Source organism: Nicotiana tomentosiformis, chromosome 7 (assembly GCF_000390325.3).
Source record: "Nicotiana tomentosiformis chromosome 7, ASM39032v3, whole genome shotgun sequence".
In the NCBI taxonomy this organism is placed as follows: Eukaryota; Viridiplantae; Streptophyta; class Magnoliopsida; order Solanales; family Solanaceae; genus Nicotiana; species Nicotiana tomentosiformis.
Genome location: NC_090818.1, coordinates 59,635,723 through 59,658,574, shown reverse-complemented (window position 1 = coordinate 59,658,574; position 22,852 = coordinate 59,635,723). Strand labels below are relative to the sequence as shown.

The window sequence follows — 22,852 nt, the reverse complement described above, 5'->3', positions numbered from 1 at the left end:
TAAAAAAAAGAATAAGAAAATGAGACTTGTTAAAAACAAGTTAGTTGATGAGGAGGATGTGCAACCAGCAAATGTGGTGGATGTGGATGATGAGGAGCCTGATAAGGAAATACCTCCTCCTGTTAGGAAAAATTCAACAAAAAATATTGTTATTAAAAGGAAGAAATTAGTATCTGCAAAGGAAATCTTAATTGAAACTGCTGACAAAGTAGAGAAGGAATAAGAAATGAAAAAGGAGAAAGTGGAGAAAAAGAAGCCTCTAAGGAAGAGTACTAGTTAGGAACCTGTTTCCTCCAAAAGGGCAAGGGTAGAGTTATCTGAGTTGGAAATAAGGGCCAATCTCAAGAAAAAAAATTATTGTGGGGTCGAGTCTTTGATCCTGAGATCATTAAATATGCAGGAATGAGACAGCTTGTGAAAATTGTCTAATTTCAAAAGTGGACCCACCTTTTGAAATCCAAAGTCCAAAGGTGTATGAAGATGAAGTGCGAAGTTTCCATGCTAGACTGTTTGTGGTGGATGGGGACACACTTTGTCTGAAGATTAATGGAAAAAACTTTGTCCTGAATGAGGAAACACTTGGAGAGATTCTTGACGTGCCCACATATGGGCTGAAAACAGTGGAGGGAACTAGTTTTCCCAGTTTTAAGAAGTTGATTATCAAGAAGGAGGCCATTCTGTCTAGAGAAAGGGTGTACAAGAAAGCTCATTATCCAGAATATCTGTTGTTTGAGCTGGTCAACAAGGTGCTACTGCCTAGGGCTGAGAGAAGATCCATCACTCCATTGCGGACTTGCTTCTCCTAGAAGCACTGGCATCCTTCACCTCTATTAGCCTTCCTGGCATCATGATTGAATACCTGCTGAAGGTGGCATACTTTAAGGATGGCAAACATAGTCTCTCTTATAGGTTCCTCCTTACAAAGGTCTTGGAGTATTTTGAGGTCCATTGGAAAAAGCTTCTGTGGGGACTAGAAAATATATGTTTAAGAATATGAGTGTGTGATTAAGAAGGGAGCAACTCAACTATTTCTCAACTTATTGATGCTCAGGAGTTAGCCAATGCATAGATCAAGTGCCTTCAAACTCAAAATACTATTCTAGAGTCCAAACTTACTCAGGCCAGCCAGGAATCTGCTTCCAGTAGCTCCCAGGGAAGAGATTTCCAGGTTGAAGGTTAAGAATGCCGAGTTAAGGAAATAGGTTGAGAACCTGAAGGAGCAGCTGATCACTGATCAAAGAGGTACAAATGAAAGAGTGGATCGACTCCTCAAGGCTTTTGCTCCCCAATCTTTCCTATCTCCTACCGGGTGTCTCCTACCTTTGAAACCCTTTCCAGGCCTCTCCTATCATGTTCTTCTTTTGTTGTTGTTAACTAATGATTGTGGCACTCTAGTTGTTAAATTTGTAATATGTGTGTGACTCGTACTACTGTTACTCTATTTTTATCCTTAATTAATGAGCAATCAATATCTATTTTGTGCAATATTAATCTCTTGTGCTCTGTTTTTAGCCATGTTGTGTGAATACAAGTGGCATGAGTTAATGTTGCTGGACTTCTTTTTGCATGTGCTTATTTTATCTTCTTTTCAATGATGTCAAAATGGGAAAGATAATTGAAGGGAGTAATAGGGTAAAGGTAACAAGAATCTGGTTCTTATGGGGGAAGGCGTCTAATTCGTAGGGGAACATGCTGGGAGTCTGATTCTCGAAGTGAATATCAATTCTGAGTTTGTCATCATCAAAAATGAGGAAATTAATAAATTATGCAATTATGATTGCTCAAACTTCACGGAGGAACTAGATAGGAACCTGATACAATCAGTTTTGTGGGAACAGATAGAGAACCTGATTCTCTATATTATTTGGTGGATCCTTAGTTTCTATCACTATTGCTTTGAGATTCTTTCACATATCCACTATATGTAAAAGGAGTTTTCTATTGAAAATAAAAACAAAGTGCAATATCCTATTTCTCTGGCTTCTTTCTCAATCTTTTCCCCTATTCACCTAAGGAAATAAAAATCAGACACATTTGTTTGTCTATTTAATTTCTAGCTCTCTCGCTTTGATATGTTAATTTATTGGATGTTTATCCATCGTTCAATTTACTTCTCCATATTCATAAAATTACGTTTTTTATGAATAAATTATTTAAATATGCTTATATATCACAAACATAAATATATATTAAAAAAGGTTAAATTTATTTTGAGAACACAAGTTGGTTGTCATTTCAATAACTCACTTAACACTATTCACGTGTCACCACTTAAATTATAAATACCTATTTTCGTACCCACTACAACAACAACAACAACAACCCAGTATAATCCCACTAGTGGGATTTGGGGAGAATAATGTGTACGCAAACCTTACTCCTACCCTGGGGTAGAGAGGCTGTTTCTGATAGACCCTCGGCTCCCCTCCCTCCAAGAACTCTCCACCTTGCTCTTGGGATGACTCGAACTCACAACCTCTTGGTTGGAAGTGGAGAGTGCTTACCAGTAGAGCAACACACTCTTGTCTAAAAGAAATAAAAAGAATTCATGTGTCACATGGTGAAAGATATCAATATTAAATTCGGCCAAAATTGAGCTTTTTTTCTTTTTGTTGTTAAACGATACGACTTAGACATCATGGAAGGTGAGTAAGCTTATACTTGACATAGCTATGCTTGCATGACAACTTTCTTATATGTGGCAGCATACTTGTGTTTTTCGGGACTGAATATATAGTTCTTTTCAGTGATACATCGACATAATTGAGTTATTTTTCTAATACAAAAATTATATGAATAATATAATTTTGGTGCAATAGATTGAAATTTTAATGATGATCTATGAAATTACCCCCATTTTAACTAACAAGTTAACTATGAAGAATGGAAGAAGGAAGGAGAATCACTAGTTGGCAACTCGGCCGGCCTTTTGTGCTAAATAAAATTATTCAAATAAAAAAAATGCTGACTGACATTCACACTCTTACTTTCACTCATAGTGCGATGGAGTAAACTAAAACGGTCTTTTTATTACATTTGTTCAATTTCATCAATCTCCGAGTGATTTCATATTAAATTGCATTTTCCTTAATAAACAAGAAGTCTTAACAAAAAAGAGTAATCTAACAATTTAGTGTGTGATTGACTCTTTCGTTTCTTGAATTACAATGAACACAATATCAGATATCACACACTCATATGGGATGTTATATATGTGCCAGAATTGCATTAAAAGTAATTAGCCTACTCTGACGTGGTGACTGTCGTTAAGATTTCTGGCGCTTAAGGTTCATATTAGTCTATTATTTTACAATTATCACATGGAGAATAATTACTTTGATAAAAATCAATTATGATCTTGCACTCATTGCCAATTGTATTTCCTGATATCGCCAATTGTATTCCCTGATAACTTGGTAATGGTATCAAGTTGAGTTTCGAAAGTTGACTAGCTAGTTATTTTAAAATAAGAAATCCTTCTCCTTTTGTTAAAATCTCAACAAAGATAATATTACTAGAAATTCTTTCATTTTCGACTGAAATATTTTCGTCGCAACTCCGGCCATATTTCCAAAGAAAAATTTCCAAAGTAACATTTTGGAAATTATCGATGTCGGTTCTGACTACAATGGTGTAATGACCCAACTGATCGTTTTGAGTGTTGTGGCATCGTTCCCCTATTTACTGTTTATTTTATGCTCAATTGTCGTTATGTAACTTGTCAGGGTAGTTGGTTCGGTCCCAAGGATGTTTTGGAATAAGTTGAGATACTTAGTCTCTAGGTTCGAAGCTTAAGTTGAAAAGGTCGACCGGATGCTGACTTATGTGTAAACGATTCCGGAATGGAGTTTTGATGGTTCCGATAGCTCCGTTGGGTGATTTTGGACTTAGGAGTATGTCCGGATAGAGATTTGGAGGTCTGTAGTTGATTTTGGCTTGAAACGGCAAAAGTTGAAAAATTAAAAGTTTGGAAAGTTGAGGAGTTTGACCGAGAGTTGACTTTATAGTTACCGGGCTCAGATTTTAGTTCCGAAAGTGAGAGTAGGTCTGTTATGTCATTTATGACTTGTGTGAAAAATTTGAGGTCGATCAGAGTTGATTTGATAGGTTTCGGCATCGATAGTAGAAGTTGGAATTCCTTAGTTTTCATTAGGCTTGAATTGGGGTGCGATTCGTGTTTTTGATGTGATTTGAGGACTCGACTAAGTTCGTATTGTGTTTTAGGACTTGTTGGTATATTTGGTTGAGATCTCAGGGGCCTCGGATGGATTTCGTAGGGTTTACGGATCGAATTTTGGAATTGAGAAATAGCTGAAGAGTGTTGGACTGGTGTGATCGCACCTGCGAATGTCAAGGTCGCAGGTGCGAGGCTGCAGGTGCGTGGATGGCATCGCAGAAGCGGCCTGGAAGCAAGTAGGCAGTGGTCGCAGGTGCGAGGTTATTATCCGCACCTGGGGGAGTTGCGCAGGTGCGAGGGTATTTTCGCACCTGCGAGAGCGCAGATACGAAGAACTACATGTAGGTACAAAGTAGGCGTGTGGCTGCAAACTCCGCAGAAGCGGAGAGGCGGTCGCTGGTGCGGCTCCGCAAATGCAGAACCTTGTCTGCAGGTGCGAGCGCAGAAGGTCGCCTGGAGAACAGAAGCGGAGGATTTGTCGCTTTTGCGACACCGCAGCTACAGGTAAGTTGGTCGCAGGTGTGAAAAGCACTGGGCAGAATATAAACGTAGGGTTCCGAGGTTTTTATCATTTTTGGACTTTCCAAACTATGATTAAGGCGATTTTTGAGAGGCATTTCGAGGGGTTTCTTGAGGTAAGTCACTTTTGATCATTTTTATGCAATAATATTGATTACCCATTGAATTTCTCACCTTATTTATATGTTTTTGAGGTGAAAGTTTGGGAGTTTTAGGCTAGGGATTGGAAAATGATTTTTGGGAATTTAAGTGACGATTTGGTGTCAAAATTTGATACATTTTGTATGGTTGGACTCGTGGTTGAATCGGTGTTCGAATTTTATAACTTTTGTCGGATTCCGAGATGTGGGCCCGAGGGTTAACTTTTGAGTTGACTTTTGATTAAGAACTTAGCATTTTCATATGAAATTGATTAAATAGCTTCAATTGATTGTATCGAATTGTTTGTGGCTAGATTCGAGGCGTTCAGAGGCCAATTCGCGAGGTAAAGGCTTGTTGGAGTAGAGATTTGCACGGTTTGAGGTAAGTACACTTCTAAACTTGATTCTGAGGGTATGAGTCCCTGAAATTTCGTGCTATGTAATTGGTGTTGAGGTAACATACATGCTGGGTGACGGGCGTGTGGGCGTGCACCGTAGTAATTATGACTTAGTCGATTTCGTGGGACTATGTAGTCACCTTATCTGAATATTATAACTGTACTCTATGTGTTAGAGTATTTGAGCTATGAATTATGTTAGAAATGATGTTTAGGCTATGCGTTGGTGCTATTGGGATCCACAATGGTCGTTTTTTGTTGTTGAGTTATTTGCTTAATTGTAGTTATGTACTCAGTCGCATTTATCATTGCATATCATATCTCAGTCTCTGTTATCATACATAGTCACATCATGTATCATTGATTTGGGCTGCTTAGCATGAGTGTTGTGAGCCCGAGAGATTGGAGAGATTGATGACTGAGTGAGGCCGAGGGCCTATTTGTGAGGGATATTGATGGGATCGGATTGCACACCGCAGCGGTTACTATTGACTCATGATGAGATCGGATTGTACGTCGCATCAGGTATTATTGATTCACGATGGGATCGGGCTGCGCGCCGCAACAAGATTTATTAGCGTTTGGGCTGGATCTGCCCCTACGGAATCTGCACACCCACAGTGAGAGCAGTTGCTATTGATTCATGATGGGATCGGGCGGCATGCCGCAGCGGGTATCGTAAAGTGATGAGTGATTGAGTGTGATGAGTGAGAATTGAGACAGTCAGGTTGAGTACTCTTAGAGTGTGAGTACGCGAGACTTCCAATGTGTTGCATTACATACGATATGCATTTTGGCATGTAGATATAGAGATGTCATATTCCTCATATCATCCAGACTTGACATATTTTATATGTTTCGAGTTTAATTGTTAAACCTGGAAGCATGTCTACATTCATGTACCGGTACCTGCAGATTATGAATTTCTCTGAGATATTATTGTCACATGTTCTGTAAATTTTCGTATTGTTTAATTCTATATTTGAACTGTATTGTTCGGACTCGTCACTGCTTTCAGTCCAAAGGTTAGTCTTGTTACTTATTGAGTTGGTTATACTCATGCTACACCCTGCACTTCGTGTGCAGATCCAGGTGTTTCCTGGCATGGTGGCTGTTGATATTGGAGTTTCAGTTGTTCGGATATCTTCGAGGTAGCTTCCTTGGCGTCCGCGAACGTTGACTCTCCTCCCCTATCTCTCAGTTTTACTTATTATGTTCTACTTTCTTAGACAGTGTATCAGACTATGTTATTGTATAAATGCTCATGTACTCGGTGATACCCGGGTTTTGGGAAATTCTGTATTGAGCTATGACTTTTTCATCCAGTTTTTATGAGACTTTTACTTAAGCTTATTTTCGTATATTTTAAATTTCAAGATGTTGGTATGTGTAAGTAATCGGCTTGCCTAGTATCAGGATATGCGCCATCACGACACTTGTGATTTTGGGTCGTGACAAGTTGGTATCAGAACCTAGGTTACATAGGTCTCACAAGTCATGAGCAGGTTTAGTATAGTCTTGCGGATCGGTACAGAGACGTCTGTACTTATCTTCGAGAGGATGCCGAACCCTTAGGAAAACTTCACATTCTTGTATTTTTGTCGTGCGAATTTATTGGTTCCGGAAACTAAACTGATTTTATTCCATTCTCTCAAAGATGGTGATGACACGTGCTACCGAACCTTGTGGATGGTCACAGTACCACCAGCTAGGGCCGCGGTAGAGGCCGAGGTACAGCTCAAACAACAGCTAGAGTAGCACCTGCAGATCCACCAGTTGCTCCAGCTCAGGAGAAGATTCCAGATGTGGTTGAGCCATTGGGGCCAGCTTAGGCACCAACTGTGCCCATTGTGATTCCAGGCCTTTAGGAGGCTTTGGCCCAGATATTGACTGTTTGCACTAGCCTTGCTCAGGCAAATTCTGTTCAGACCGCGCCAGCCACTTCTCAGGCTGGGGAAGGGGGAAGGGGGGAGGGGTACACAGACTCCCACCGCCCGTACTCTAGAGCAGGTGGTGCTAGAAATCCAGACACTGGAGGTATTACCAGCCATTCAGTTGTAGTTGCTTGGGCCCAGGTGGGTCCCTTTATGAGTGAAGAGGAGCAGAAGAGACTAGAGAGATTTAGGAGCAGAAGGCAATTCTGTGGTCAGTTTCGCGACCGCAGAACCACTCCGCGGGCTGCGTAACCATCGCAGAGTTGAGCAGAAAAATGGTTGAATTTTGAAGGTCATTTTGCAGCCCATTCTGCGATCGCATATCCATTTCGCGGTCCATATTTTCCATCGCAGATTTGAAATGAAGAATCTCGTTGGGTGATTTTGCGGTCCACTCTGCCGCCGCATAAGTGGTCTGCGGACCGCAGACCTATCGCAGACTGGTCCAAACCAGCCCAGTTCTTGGCATCATTTTTGCGGTCCATTTTGCTGGCCGCATATCTGTTCTGAGGTTCATTCTGCGACCGTATACCTGAGTTCGGAGGGTCCATTTTCCTATTTTTATAACCTGACCCCATTTTGATAAACAGCCTTAGGGGTTCATGTTGAAGCGAATGTCTGATAATTTTCGAGAGAGGTAAGAGTATTTTAGAGAGAGAGAAGGAGGAAATCTATCATTCTAATCATATATTCTTGCACCAATATTCAAGAATCAAGGAAGCCAATCACTAGATTATTATATATCCGGGTAAGTCCTACTCCTAAGCTTTCATGCAAGAGGTTATGAGTTCGAGTATATTGCGGGGTTGGAAATAGGCCATGCATGTAACAATAGGTTGTAGTATGTGGGGTTAATGAACCATTTTGGTTAGTTTCTTGTTGAAATTGGTTGAGGGAGGAAGGTATCACCATTGTAGAGCTATGTAGCCTATTTTTCATACTAGGTGTTTGACAAAATTCCTAAAAGAGTTACACCATGGGAATACTTCTAGTTATTAACCGATTTTCGCAATCTTCCTATAGATTGTTATTGCTAGAAGTGTTGGGGAATTGTAGTACCTTAAGAAAATCTCAAACAAGGTATGTTGGCCAAACTACTCTCTTAGAATTGAATTCCATGATGTTCCCGTAAGTTTCAAGTATGGTTGGCTCAAGTATTCCCATGTTCCGAGTTGTTCCTAATGAATTCGATTGTCCCGAGTAAGCTAGTGTCAAGAATTATGTATTCAAAATGCGTTTTGAATGTTCCTATCACATTATGTTATCCTTCGGGAATGTGTTCAAGAATGATATTTGTATAAAAATGTTATGGCTTGGGTCATATTTCCAATGAAAGTCCATTATGCTTAACTTGGAAAGAATACTCCATGTGTGTGTACCTAAAGTCTTGATTTGAAATGCCTTGTTGTTGATAATCTATAAGGATGCTTTAAAGTGAAAGAAGTGGGTTGGAGATATAAAGTGTGGCCAACATACCAAGAATGAAAATTTTACTTGTGGCCAATGGCGCCAAGGAAATGAAATGATGTGAGAAAGGCTATGAAATGAGCCTTGATTCAACTATTCCAAATTGACTTCGAAAATAGACGTGCCTAAAAGCTTATGTACTCAAGTCATGCCCAAATGTAGCTCTTTTAACTAATGCTATACTTTGTAAGTATTTTCAATGTGTTTTGAGCTCTTATATATTCATGAGTTGAAATTGTGTATTGCCCTTTTGGGAAAAAATATTTCAAGAATAAATGATGTGTTAAAGATTTTCTATTGTGACTTAATTATGTTATACCCCTTTTTGGGAAGAAAACCTTGTATGAAATCAATGTAATCAAACATTTATTTCTCATATTATGACCTTATGAACTCACACTTACTAAGGCCAAAAGTGCCAAATGATTGGTTGGAAGAGAACTCTTTGTACAAACTATTATCATTTTGGGAATCTATATTGTGGTATTGTGATTACACCTCCACCCACATATATTGGGGTGAGGCGGCAGGGCCTCTTTGTATAGAATTGTGGTATTGTGATTACACCTTCACCCGTATGCATTGGGGTGAGGCGGCATAACCGCTTTGTGTAGAGTTGTGGCATTGTGATTACACATCCACCCGTATACATTAGGGGTGATGCGGCAGGGCCTCTTTGTGTAGAGTTATGGTATTATGATTACACCTCCACCCCCATACATTGGGGTGAGGCAACAGGACCGCTTTGTGTAGAGTTTATGGTATTGTGATTGCACCTCCACCCGCATACATTAGGGTGAGGCGGCAGGGCCGCTTTATGTAAAGGTGGTTACAGAGGATCCCCGACTTAAAATTTATAAATATTATTGGAAGCTCTTAATAAATTTTCTTTGACTTTTACGGCTATCTAAGCCTTTTATTTGTTACCATGATTCATCATATCCATGTTGTATTTCCAAGTCCTTGAATAGGTGTTTTGGTTTTCATACTAGTACTATTCCACATGTACTAACATCCCTTTTGCCGGGGGCACTGCAACTTCAATGGATGCAGGTAGTTCATCAGCGGGCGGTCTTGATCCTCGATAGCAGTTACTCTCTATTCAGCAGGTTTTGGTAAGCCCTACTCTGTTTCGAGCTTTATGTCGTTTAACGTTGTATTTTGAGCTTTGAGGTATAGCCGAGGCCTTGTCGCCGACACTTCCATTCTTCACTTCTATTGTACTTAGAGGCTTCGTAGACAAGTTGTGGGTGGTATTTGATGTTGGGTAATGAACTAGAAGTGTTGGTATGTGGCAAACATGTTTTTCATCATATCTATAAACTTGTAATATTTTGTAAGTCGTAAATGAATCTCTTTTGAATAATGGGGAAAGGATATGGAACATTTGACTCTTCTCATATCTATCTCTTATACTAATTCTTATATTGTTAATGGGCAAGGTTGGGTAGAAGGCATCTATTAGGCTTGCTTAACACGGGTATCTCGGTTGAGCGTAGGTCACGCTCCCCAAGGTCGGGGCATGACATTAATTCCTGCCCATTACTGATATTATTACATTAATTACCCATTACGTGGGTGATTTGTAACGATTGAAGTGATAATAACAAATCGCGCATAATCAGGGATTCAGCTAATTTATTTCCATATTCTTAGCTATTATAGATTTTTCCATCTCTGTTGCTTCGAATGTCCTTAGTTATCAATCCCGTACATATTTTATCTGTTTCAACTAATAGGCACAATATCTTCGTAGATGATCCCGTGGGTATTACTTATATCCTTTTTTCATATCATTCTTCTTTATTGCTTCGACTCCCATGCCACCCGTCAATATAATATTGGTCCATGCAGTAAGTTTATTTTCCACCAATACAGATAGTCCCAGCACTTTCTGAATAATCTCAACCGCCTATTCACGAGATCATTATGATATGTATCAGAAGTGAAGAGACATATGTCTCTTCCATTTAATGCCCGAGATACGTGTCTTATTTTGATTGGGTTTTCGGTTTGCAACGGTATTTTAGGCTCATACAACTTTGTCATTTTGATGTGACGGTTCCATGATGATTTTTTTCATATAAATACTGAATCATCGACCTTCTAAAACTTCTTTTACTTTCTTTCATCTATTACTTCTTCCTCAAACCCTCTTAGTGTTTATCTTCATACAACTCTCTTTTTTCTCCTTAACAATGGCTTCTAAATCTTCAAATCCTTATGCATCCTCTGATCCTCGTTTGTAACGATCCGACCGGTCGTTTTGATCATTTGCATCCAGTTCGATAATTTGAGTTCATGAGTAGCTTTATATGATGTATTATGATTTGCATGTATGGTCGGTTTTGATTTTCGAATTGTTCCGGATTGATTTAGAAGAACAATTCCTAACTAGGAAGCTTTAAGTTAGAATATTTGACCAAGTTTGACTTTTGTGTTTTTGACCTCGGATCAGAGTTTTGATGGTTCCGGTAGGTCTACAAAGTTTTGATGGCATTCAGATATTTTTGGTAGGTCTACAAGAGTTTTGATGGCATTCTAATGTTTCTACAACATTTCGGCACTATTTCGCAAAAGTTAACAATTTGAAGGTTTGGAATGTTCATAAATTTGATCGGGAGTTGACTTGGATGATATCGGTGTTAAGTTTAGAATTTTAATAATATTCAATAATCTAAAGAAGCCTTAACTAATTACATCTTATTGTGTGCAGATTCAAAGAGCAACAGCATTGATGAAAGGAAAGAAGATCAATCAAAGGAAATCAGAGGAACTCAACGGCTATGTATTTTGAACTTTGCATCAAATGGAAAAAGAATCAAACAATCAAATAACAAAGAAGTAAAGTCAATCAATCAGTGTTGGGAAAGATCCTCAAGTACACAAGAAAGGAAAGAGAGATAATCGAGGCTAGAGACCAAATCAAGAACAATATGCGGAAGCTCTAATCAAGGAGAAATGGAGGAACCAATTCATCAAGAATAAGAATGAATCTAGTTACCCTTTCAAGCTAGATTCATGAGGTTATCTTTGGGTCTCACCCTTAGATGTCTATGCCTTACAAGGAAAGGCCTCCAATAATTGTTGCCATACAATCCCAGAAGACAAGAAAACAGAAGACTCACCAAGCTATAAAGGAAGAAGTAGAAGGACATCGGAGGGCACGCAACTATATCATCTGTTTCTACACCTTTCTAGTTCTTAGTACAAACATTGTATTCTTAAGTCTACAAGTGTCGCAAAATATAGGAAGAGTTAGAAAACAACTTAAGAGTTGTGTCAATATTAGAAAGAAACATTGTTATTGTATATCGTTGGTGGTGAACGTACTAAAACCATCATTGTTGTAAACTCTTTCTGAAGATCTAAGAGAACCCTTGTGACCCAAGGGAACTGGACGTAGGTATCACACCGGTATTGAACCAAAAATTATTGTGCCTCCTTTACTTTTCTGTTTACTCAATTTATTTCTCCTGCAATTAATCACTGTGTAAAGTCTAGCCGACTAAATTCGTACATAGTCAACTAAGTTTTACAAATCGGTTACAATTCACCCCCCCCCTCTCTTGTACTTTCAATTGGTATCAGAGAAGGACTTACGAATATAACAAAAAGTGAGGAAAAGATCATGGCATCAAACAAGTTTTTAGAGCATTATTTCAAGAAGGAACCTCTCAGGTACGACCTCCTTACTTAAATGGCCAGCACTTCTCTCATTGGAAATTGAGTATGGAGACATATACTATGTCATATGACATTAAAGTTTGGTGTGTGATCCAAAAGGGAAATCTTCCAATTCCGCCAAAGAAGGATAAAAACGGTGAAATCATAGTATTATATTATCCTCTTGATTTAGATGATTACACTAAAGAACAAGCAGATGTTATTCAAGTGAATGCCAAGGCAAAAAATCTGTTGTAGAATGCTATAAGCGGAGAAGAATACGAAAAAATATTTAGTTGTGAAACTGCAAAGGAAATGTGGGATAAATTAGAAGTCACATATGAATGAACTAACAAGGTGAAAGAGACAAAGATCAATCTCCTAGTTCGATATTATGAATTGTTTCAAATGAAGGATCGAGAATCAATGGAGGAAATGTTTTCTTGGTTCAGCAAAATCCTTGGAGACTTAAAATCCTTTGGTAGACCAATCAAAAGTGGAGAACAAGTCCAAACAATTCTTAGAAGTCTCCCCACAATTTGGCAACCCAAAGTCATTGTGTTGGAATGTCAGGATCTTGACAAAATGTCCTATGATGAACTCAAAGGTGATCTAATTGCATTTGAGAAAACACATTTAGATAGGCAAGTTCAACAAGAAACAAAGAAGACAGTTGCATTCAAAGCAATTGTGGCTGAATAAGAAAATGAAGAAGGAGAACAAGATGAGAATATTGCTATGCTCTCTAAAGTTGTAACAAACATGATGAAGAAAAACAGAAATAACAGAAGAGACAAATCAAATTTCAGAAAAGGGGAGATGAATAATGAAAATGACAAAAATGATGGAAGATGCTACGAGTGTGGAAAACATAGACACATTCAAGCCGAATACCCTGAACTGAAAAAGAAACTAAGCAGGAATTTCCAAAAGAAGAAATCCTTTGGAGCTTGAAGCGATGAAGAAGAATTTGATCACGAGGAAATTTCCAACATGTGTTTCATGACCATCAAAGAAGATAGTGATGAAGACTCAGGTGGGCTTGGTCTCATGGCAGGCAAAGGAACAAGTGAAGAATACCACAAGAAGAATCGAAAAAGGAAATGGTACCTTGATAGCACATGATCCAAACATATGACAGGTGATAAACAACTATTCAAAATTGTCACCAAACTAGATGGAGGAACAGTCACTTTTGAAGACAAATCAAAAAGAAATGTAATTGAAGTTAGAAGAGTTCCTCTCTGCTCAACATGTGATGTAGACGAAGTGTACCTGGTTGATGAACTTGGCTACAACCTTCTCAGTATCAGTCAACTATGTGACAATGACTATGAGGTTCGTTTTAAAAAGTATAGTTGGTTTATTAAAAACGAATCAGGTAAAGTTATTCTTTTTGGAAATAGAGACAGGAATGTCTATACTATCAGTAACATAGATAGTCTTGGTAATCAAATTTGTCTAGCCTCTATGATTGATGATCCTTGGGTATGGCATAGAAAAATTGGTCATGCCAGCATGCATTCTATTCATAAACTTTCTAAAAATGATCTTTTCATTGGTCTTCCAAAACTAGATTTTTCGAAAGATCAAATCGGTGATGCATGTCAACTAGAAAAACAAACCAGTTCCTCTTTTAAAATTAAAAACATAGTTTCTACTACAAAGCCACTTCAACTCTTGCATATGGAACTTTTTGGTCCAACTAGAACTGCTAGTATATGTAGTAGAAAATATGCCTTTGTTATAGTAGATGATTTTTCTCGATTTACCTGGGTTATTTTTCTAAGTCATAAAGATGAGGCATTAAAGAATTTTGAAGTCTTCTACAAGAAGGTACAGCAGGAAAACGGTTACTACATATCTTCCATAAGAAGTGATCATGGAGGAGAATTTGAAAGCAAGGCATTTGAGAACTTCTACAATGATCAAGGAATCTCCCATAATTTTTCATCTCCAAGATCACCTCAACAAAATGAAGTGGTAGAACGCAAAAATAGAACCTTGCAAGATAAGGCAAGAACTATGATTGTGGAAAATTCACTTCCACACCACTTCTGGGCAGAAGCTGTAATCACAACATGTCACATCATCAATAAATTCCTAATTCGACCTATTCTCAAGAAGACTCCATATGAAAAGGTAAAAGACCCAACATCAGTTATTTTCATCCCTTTTGTTGCAAATGCTTCATTCACAATAATAGAAAAGACAATCTTGGTAAGTTTGATCCCAAAAGCGATGAAGATATTTTTCTCAGATACTCTTCCTCTAGTAGAGCATATAGAGTTTTTAATAAGAGTACTATATCTATTGAAGAATCCATACATGTCATTTTTGTGGACACTAACCCTCGCTTAAGGAATGAAAAATTTCCTGAAGATAAGGAAATTTCCATATTTCCAAAGTCTATCAATACAGGTGAAAACACTCATGATGAGGTGACCGATCAGCAAGATCAGTCAACTAACAGTCATGTAGACAATCAGGAACCTCCTACAATTGAATAGTCAAATCCTGTTGAAAAGGAACCGGTATTAGTTATTCCAAAATAATTGAAAAGTAAGCCTGGATACCCACATAAGTACATCATTGGAGATCCTCAGGAAGGAATGAAAACTAGAAGATCACTAAAGCAGACATCAAATATTGCTCTAATATCCCAGTTCGAACCAAAAAATGTGGATGAGGCCCTTGGGGACAAAAGCTGGATAACTGCAATGAAGGAAGACCTTGATCAATTTGAGAAAATAAGGTATGAGAATTCATTCCTAAACCTCCAAATGCATCCATTTTTGGAACAAAATGGGTGTACAGAAATAAGTTGAATGAGTCTGGACAAGTAGTACAAAATAAAGCTAGACTGGTCGCTCAAGGCTATTCACATCAAGAAGGAATTGATTATGAGGAGACCTTCGCTCCTATTGCCAGGTTAGAATCTTCTCGCATCTTATTAGCCTATGCTACTCACAAATATTTCAGACTATTTCAGATGGATGTGAAAAATGCCTTCTTAAATGAGTTCATCTATGAGGAAGTATTTGTTAAGCAACCTCCAGGATTTGTAAATGAATCTTTTCCAAATCATGTCTACAAACTATCCAAAGCTTTGTACGGTCTAAAGCAAGCTCCTAGAGCTTGGTATGAAAGGTTGAGTTCATTCCTAGTCGAACATAGGTTTGACAGAGGTAATATTGATACTACCCTTTTTATCAAGCGATAGACTGAAGGTAATTTAATAGTACAAATCTACGTAGATGATATTAGTTTTGGCAGTACTAACCCTGTTTTAAGCAAGGACTTTTCAAACATCATGAAAAGGAATTTGAAATAAGTATGATGGAAGAATTAACCTTCTTCCTTGGGCTTCAAATCAAGCAAGTACATAAAGGGATTTTAATTAATCAAACAAAGTACACAAAAGAGCTCATCAAAAAGTTTGGCATGTCTAATTCAAAGGCCATAGGGACACCTATGAGTCCGTCAACTACCTTGGATGAAAATAAAGATGGTAAGAGTGTCGATGAAAGAATGTATCGAGGTATGATTGGTTCTCTACTCTATCTTAAGACTAGTCGACCTGATATTATGTTCAGTGTCTGCAAATGTGCAAGATATCAGTCATCTCCCAAAGAGTCCCACTTGACTACTATCAAACGTATTATCAAATATTTGATAGGGACAGTCGACTATGGATTATGATACGAAAGTTTAAATGTCTTTGATCTCAAAGGTTTTTCAGATGCAGACTTTGCAGGAGATAAAATTGACAGGAAACGCACAAGTGAAATGTGCCAATTACTTGGAAAATCTCTTATATCATGGCACAGGAAGAAATAAAGTTGTGTAGCCCTATCTACTACTGAAGCAGAATATTTGGTTGTAGGTAACTGCTGCACACAAGTTCTATGGATTATGCATCAACTGTTAGATTATGATTTACGCCTTAACTGTGTTCCTATTATGTGTGATAATACTAGTCCTATTTGTCTTTCAAAAAATTTTGTGCATCATTCTAGGGCTAAGCATATTGAGATTAATCATCATTTTATACGTGATCATGTTGCTAAAGGCGATATTGTGTTAGAATTTATCAATACTGAAAAGCAGTTAGCGGATATTTTTACAAAACCATTGCTTGATGAAAGATTTTGTTTTCTTTATGACAAAATCGGTAATTGCCCAATTCCCGTCTAACTGTGCTAAGTGTTTTCAATAATTGTTTAAGTTTATAAATTTTTTCCATAATTATTCTTCGTAATTTTTGCCCAAAATATCTTTTAGTACTTGATTAGTCTGTACATGCATTAATTGCTGAACTGACGATGGGCTTGTAGAAGGCAACTTTTCAGTTACTCTTCACATATCTCTCCGAGAATCGAGGCGTCCATTCAAACTCCTTTTAACCCCTTCCCCCTCGATCATATCTCCCATTCTCTAAAAGAAACTCAATCTCTCTATTTGTTATCTCTCACTCATGGCCAAAACCAAACCCTATCCTTCCTCCTCCATGCCCATAAGAAGCCATCGGTTCAAGAAAACCCATCAAACTGATGATCATGTTGATGTAGAATCCTCAGAAAGCACATAATGTCAATTGTCCGAGGATGATTCCAGTGATTCTCAAGAAGATATTCTCATCTCCCAAAAGAGGGCTGGAAAGTGTCCAATGGAGTCCATCCCCAAAAAATCTTCTCAAAAAAGAGGAAAAACTGAAAGCATAGAGTTTGGCCCTGAAGACAAGATGAATTTCTATGGCCCCCAAGAGAAGGGTAAGTTTGTTGCTTTCAAAGGAAAGTCAATTTCTTATGGTCGCACTGTAAGTTTGAAATCTATGCAAAACTCTCACTGTGATGTTATCTCTATGTTTAAAACTCAAAAACTTGTCTCTCTATTTGCTACTGTTGATGACACTGTCTATGAAGAGCATGTGCATATGTTTTATGCAAATCTATTTGTGAATGATAAAGATGATCTAGATTCTATGGTTTTAGGAACTCGTATTATTCTTGATGCTTATCAATTTGAGAAGATCATTGCAACAAAGTTTGTTGGGTATAGTCTATTTGTGTAACCTTCTTGGCCTGATAATTTTGAAGTGTCGTTTGAGGAAGCAAAAAGTGTGTTGTCTGAAAATCCCCCTGATATTGGTCCAAAAAGTTTAAAATTTAAACACCGTGTACTAGCACACATTATTGCTACCACTTTGCTACCCCGTACTGGTTCACTTAGCACCCTGTCTCTTAGAGATGTGTTTGTTTTTGTGAGCACCTAATTTTTGACTATATTTGAGTTTTTCATCACTTTTTAGTATGCAAATATATTTTAAGTTTAATTAACATATTTTAGCTCTTATTTATCTTTTTATATATTTTACTTAACAAAATTGAAAACAATAAAACAAAAGTCACATTTTTAATATAAGCTTTATCTTCATTTACAAAGAAAGAAAATGTTTTTCAAAAAATATATTTGTTTGATAAGTAAATTTTGAGCGATTAGTATTTTATCTTGCTATTTCAAGTTTAGGAGTAGTATTTTTATTTTTTCATCTATTAATCAATAAAAGAAAATCAAAATTACAAAAGAAAGAAAGAAGATTTAATTTGGACCAGTTATCCTAAAGTCTTGCTTTGTTCAAATGTCAAGTCATGACCCAAATTGGACTAAACCTGAGCCCAATAGCCAATGACCCATCAGATTTCCTCCTCCCCAAAACCCTAAATCTTTTCATGTCTCATGCTCTCATTCAAGGGATAGCGAGCCGCACCCTCCACAAAAACTCTTTCTTCTTCTTTTTCTTCTTCATAATCACAACCCCACACCACAAAAAAGAAAAAAAAAAAAGCACACAAAGAAAAGAGAGAAAATCGGCAGCAACTAAGGTCCTACTAGGCAAAAGAGAGAAAAAAAAATCACACAAACAACTAAAGTTTTTTTTTTCTTTTTCTTAAACCTTTCCGGCGAGTTTCGAGGTTATCAGTTCGAGGTCCTATTCGGCGAGTCAAGCTTAACTACGGTCTGTTTTTTAATTGTTAAATTTAAATTTTCATTTTGCAGTTCATCTTGTACTAATTTGTGTCAAGCTTGAATAAAATATGGATGTATTAATATGGTCTTGTATGTCCGATTGGCTTTTTGTTTTTGGAAGCTTTGGATTCTAAATTTTGCATACTCTGCTTATTTGCTCTGAAAATAGTTAAAATATCTATGGTTTGGATTCCCCTCTTTTGTTTGTTAGTTGATTCTTAAACAAAAAATAAATTTTAGTAACAGAAGAACAAAGTTGTTGTTTCGTTAAGATAAGATTTGCGCCATCGGGATTTCAAGTGATATTAAAATTGAGTTGCTGGCCAAATACTTGTCATAGGAAATGTTGGAGTGATTTTATGTCTTTTCCCAGCACATATTTTTTTTGGACAGTTTACACCCTTACCAAGTAAATGCTGTTCTTAGGCCATTCATTTAAGTTGTCCAAAGTTGAATTTTTTGGTCCTTCATCTAACATGGATTTTCTTCGTTATTGAACAAGACCAATAGATTTGATGCGCCTTTAAAGTTATTTTCTTCTTTGCTTTGCCAGCGTTATTTGGAATATGGTTGGTTTTAAGCATAGCCGGTACTGTTCTCCACCATAATATAATTTCCATAATCTTTATGCCTCACAATAATCTCAAACTAGTCTTAAAAAAATATTTAAACTATTGAATCCCGTAGATTGCTTTAGGCGCGAATAATAAATCATTGTGACCATGAGTACGGTTCCCGTGACATGGTCACGATACGTAAATCTCATTCGGGTCACAACTTCTAATAATAACTAAAATAAATATGTTGTAAATCGTGGGTGTGTTTCACGTGGCGCAATTCGCAATGTGCACAAAAACAAACGAGTGTGCGACATCGCGACTTGTTCAAACAAATTCCATAAATAATAAAAGCGGTATAAAAGCGATAATGTATAAAAGGTTCTAAAACATGTAATAATTCAGATATTCAAGCCAAGTTTAAGTCAATAAAGCAACCGTGCTAGAACCACGTGACTCAAGGAATGCCTTACACTTTCTCCCCGGTCAACAGAATTCCTTATCCGGACTTTATTTTCGCAGACTAATAATAATAGAGTCAAACTTTCCTTTGACTAGGGATTCAAATAAAAGGTGACTTGGAACACTTAAAAATCAATTCTGAGTGGCGACTCTGTAAATAAAATAATCCCTAATTCAAAAATTATCACTTTAATTTAAAAAACTCTTTAACCCACAATCCACACATATTATCTTTTTGGGGGGTAGAAAAGGGGTGTGACAGCTATGACGACTCTACTGGGGACAAGAACCTAGAACTTCTAGTTCATGGTTCAGAATTCGAGCTTAGAATAACTTTTACACCTGGCTTTTGTTTATTATCTGATTTTTTAGGTGTTCGAGCCTAATGTGCTAAATACCGCTTTTTACCGCTATTGTATTGCTTGAACTGTATATGGAACTGTTACGAAACCCTTCTTCTCTCTGAGTCTTCTGATAGTAAGTTATATTGTGTTTGCCTACCAGCATCACAAAATTTCTGTCTTGAGATAAAACCAGTTAGCCTACCAGCTTCTGTGAAGGATTAAGTCACACATGTTTAGGCGGGAGAGCCGTTAGCTAGCCAGTGTTGTTCTACTACTGGTGATGCTTGACACTCCTCGGCTCGAGTAAGCCAGTCTAGATACCTTCTCCACCAGAATTTAAACCTAGAAGAACAAACCTTATGCTGGATCCCTAGTAGGTACGTTTATTTGCATTACGTGCATTTGACTTTGGGGACTCAACAAGGGGGTTGGGTCCGTCTAGGACAGGTGTACCCAATTCAAAAGACCATCCTGATGCATTTAATGTGCTACTTGTGCACTTATTTATTTCGGCTTGCATGGTGACCATCTCCTAGAATATGGAAAGAAAATCAAGAAAAATCAAGAGTGAGCAGAGAGAAACTTACCCGGTTCTGAAAAATCTAGATATTTGAAAAATTCCAAAACTCTGCCGAATATTTTGAAAAAAAAGAGTCATTTCCAAATGAGTCAATATCTTCAAAAGCATATTTTTCGGTTGTGTCAAAACTGACCGAACTACGCGGGTCTGATTCTCACCAGATGTGAGATACGTAGGCAAACCTCATCGGTTCCGGCCCCCGATTTTCAAAAATACAAAAAAAAAATAAAAAAAAATCTTTAATTCCTTATTTAGAAGTCTTTCTTTGAGACGTCAAATCCAAAATTCCAAAAATATTTTCTGCCTTTTGTAAAAAAAAGGTCTTTCTCCCAAAATTCAAAAAAAAAACAAAAATCAAAATCCAAAAAAGTATTTTTTGTCTTTTTAAATTTACAAAAAAAAAAATCAAAATATTTTTTTTTATTTAAAAAAAGTATTTCTTTCGAAGATTCCAAAAAAAAAAAAGCAAAAAAAAAAAATCTGTCTTTAGAAGTTTTCTTTCAATAAAAAAAAACAAAATTTTAAAAAAAAAATCCGAAATATTTTTCCTTGTTAGGCTCTTTTATGGGATTATTTGTATATGAGTAAAAAAAAGAGTTAGTTTATTTTACTTTATTCCCGATTTGCCCGAACTACGCAAGATCTGATTCATGCGGCATCATGATACGTAGGTAATCCCCATCGGATTCAATCATTTACATTAAATAAACTGAGTGGAAAAAAAAGAGAAGAAAGAAAAGAGTGACAAAAATAACAAAGAAAACATAGAAAGAAAAAAAAAAAGCAAGAGTGAAAAATCCAAAAATAGAACACTGTGTCCAGTTTGACAAAGAAAACAGCAGAAAGTTTCCGTAAATATGCCGTCAAATGGCGCGAGCAAGCCGTCATGGTAAAGCCTCCAATGGACGAAGCAGAAATGGTTATGGTCTTCCTACAGGTCCAAAAGGCGGACTACTTCCAAAATATGATGTCCATTATGGGTAATCCGTTCACCGAGGCTATCAAAATTGGGGAGATGGTCGAAAATGGTTTAAAAACGGGCCGAATCTTGAGTCATGCTGCTTTTAAGGCCACATCACAGACCGTTCAAAATGGTTCACCGAAGAAGAAGGGAAGAGGGAGCCATGACGGCTTCGAGCTCGAGGGGAGCCCGCATGTTATTCAACCAATCATATATGCTTCCTACGGTCCCACAATATTATTATCCCCATCAAGATGATGCTTATGTCGTGGCACCGCCTCCCTATGCGGTGATGAACATGCAACCTTACATGCGGCTAGAGCATTATACACAAAACAGAGCTCCATATCCCAGAAATGCCCGTCCCTACCAAACTTCATATAATCCCCAACCAAATATTCCCCAATACAATCCTCGCTCAATAGAGCCCCTCAGAAGAAATCAGTTCACCCATATTGGTGAATCATATTCAAGTTTGTTTCAAAAGCTGATCGGGCTAGGTCTACTACAGCCAATAGCCCTGAACCGGCCAAACTCCGAGTCCCCCTCGCACCGGACTAATGCTAGATGTGAATACCACTCTAGAGTAGTGTGACATGATACGTAAGACTGTTGGACTCTTAAGAGAGCAATGAAAGACCTTATCGAGGTCAAGACAGTAGTGCTTAGGGATGAAAAAGCCCCTAATATGATGAACAATTCTCTGCCTACTCACATCAATGGGCCAGTAGTCAGAATGATCTGCGAAGATGAGGAATTTGATCTAGCACTGAAGGCCATTGCAGCCATTGCCGAGAAAGAAGAAAAAAAATGGTCGCCAAGCCTAAAAGTCCCCCATCAGACGGGAGTCTCGGTAGCAGTCTTGCTATCTTTTCTGCGTCCGGATTATTTCAGGGTATAATCCGGATGTTTTACTTTATTGTCTTACTTTCCGATGTAAACCTTTCTATCTTTAAAATTAAAAAAAAAAAAATCAAATTCAAAAAAAAATCAATTAAATGAAATTAATATTTCATTGTCTAGGAATGTCTCTTTTCTTAATCTTGTCACCTTTCTTATTCTCTTTTCAGTTCTGTTAATGCAGATTTTAATAACATGACATGTTTGCGAACTTCATGCCCATATCCTAAAACGCCGTCAGACCTCGAAATAATGAATCAAGAAGCAAAATATGTTGAAGATAAGGCTTGTGAGAAAATAAGCAAAGAAGTGGAACACTAGGCCTAAGCCAAGATCCAAATGAAATCGGAAGAAGTTGAAATTTCCTCTCTTTGGATCATTGTCGAAGCCGAGATTGAGGATAAAGATTGGGTCAAGAACCGGTTTGGAACAATGGACTATGATTGATGAAAAATGTATGGCCGCAGTTTGCCACGGGCAGTTGTACCAACAAAGAATGGCCCGTGCCTACAACAAGAAAGTGCGACCTAGAAAGTTCGAAGGAAATGTTTCCGAGACAACTTTCTATACAGACACGGTCAAAAGGTATTATGTTTGACCCTTTTATATATCTTTAATGTTCTCTGATTGGGATGACGAAGGCTTTCATTCTCACTACTCAAACACTATCAACCCTTTGCAAACCCTTTTGAGCCAGTTACTTTTCTTTGATTACCC

At 37.6% G+C, this 22,852-nt stretch overlaps 1 protein-coding gene across 1 annotated transcript in view; it reads left to right on the top strand.

Annotated features, from left to right (window-relative positions):
• LOC104120579 (ras-related protein RABD1-like) overlaps positions 1-22,852 on the top strand; it is a 142,611-nt gene that overhangs the window by 49,200 nt on the left and 70,559 nt on the right. The window lies entirely within an intron of this gene.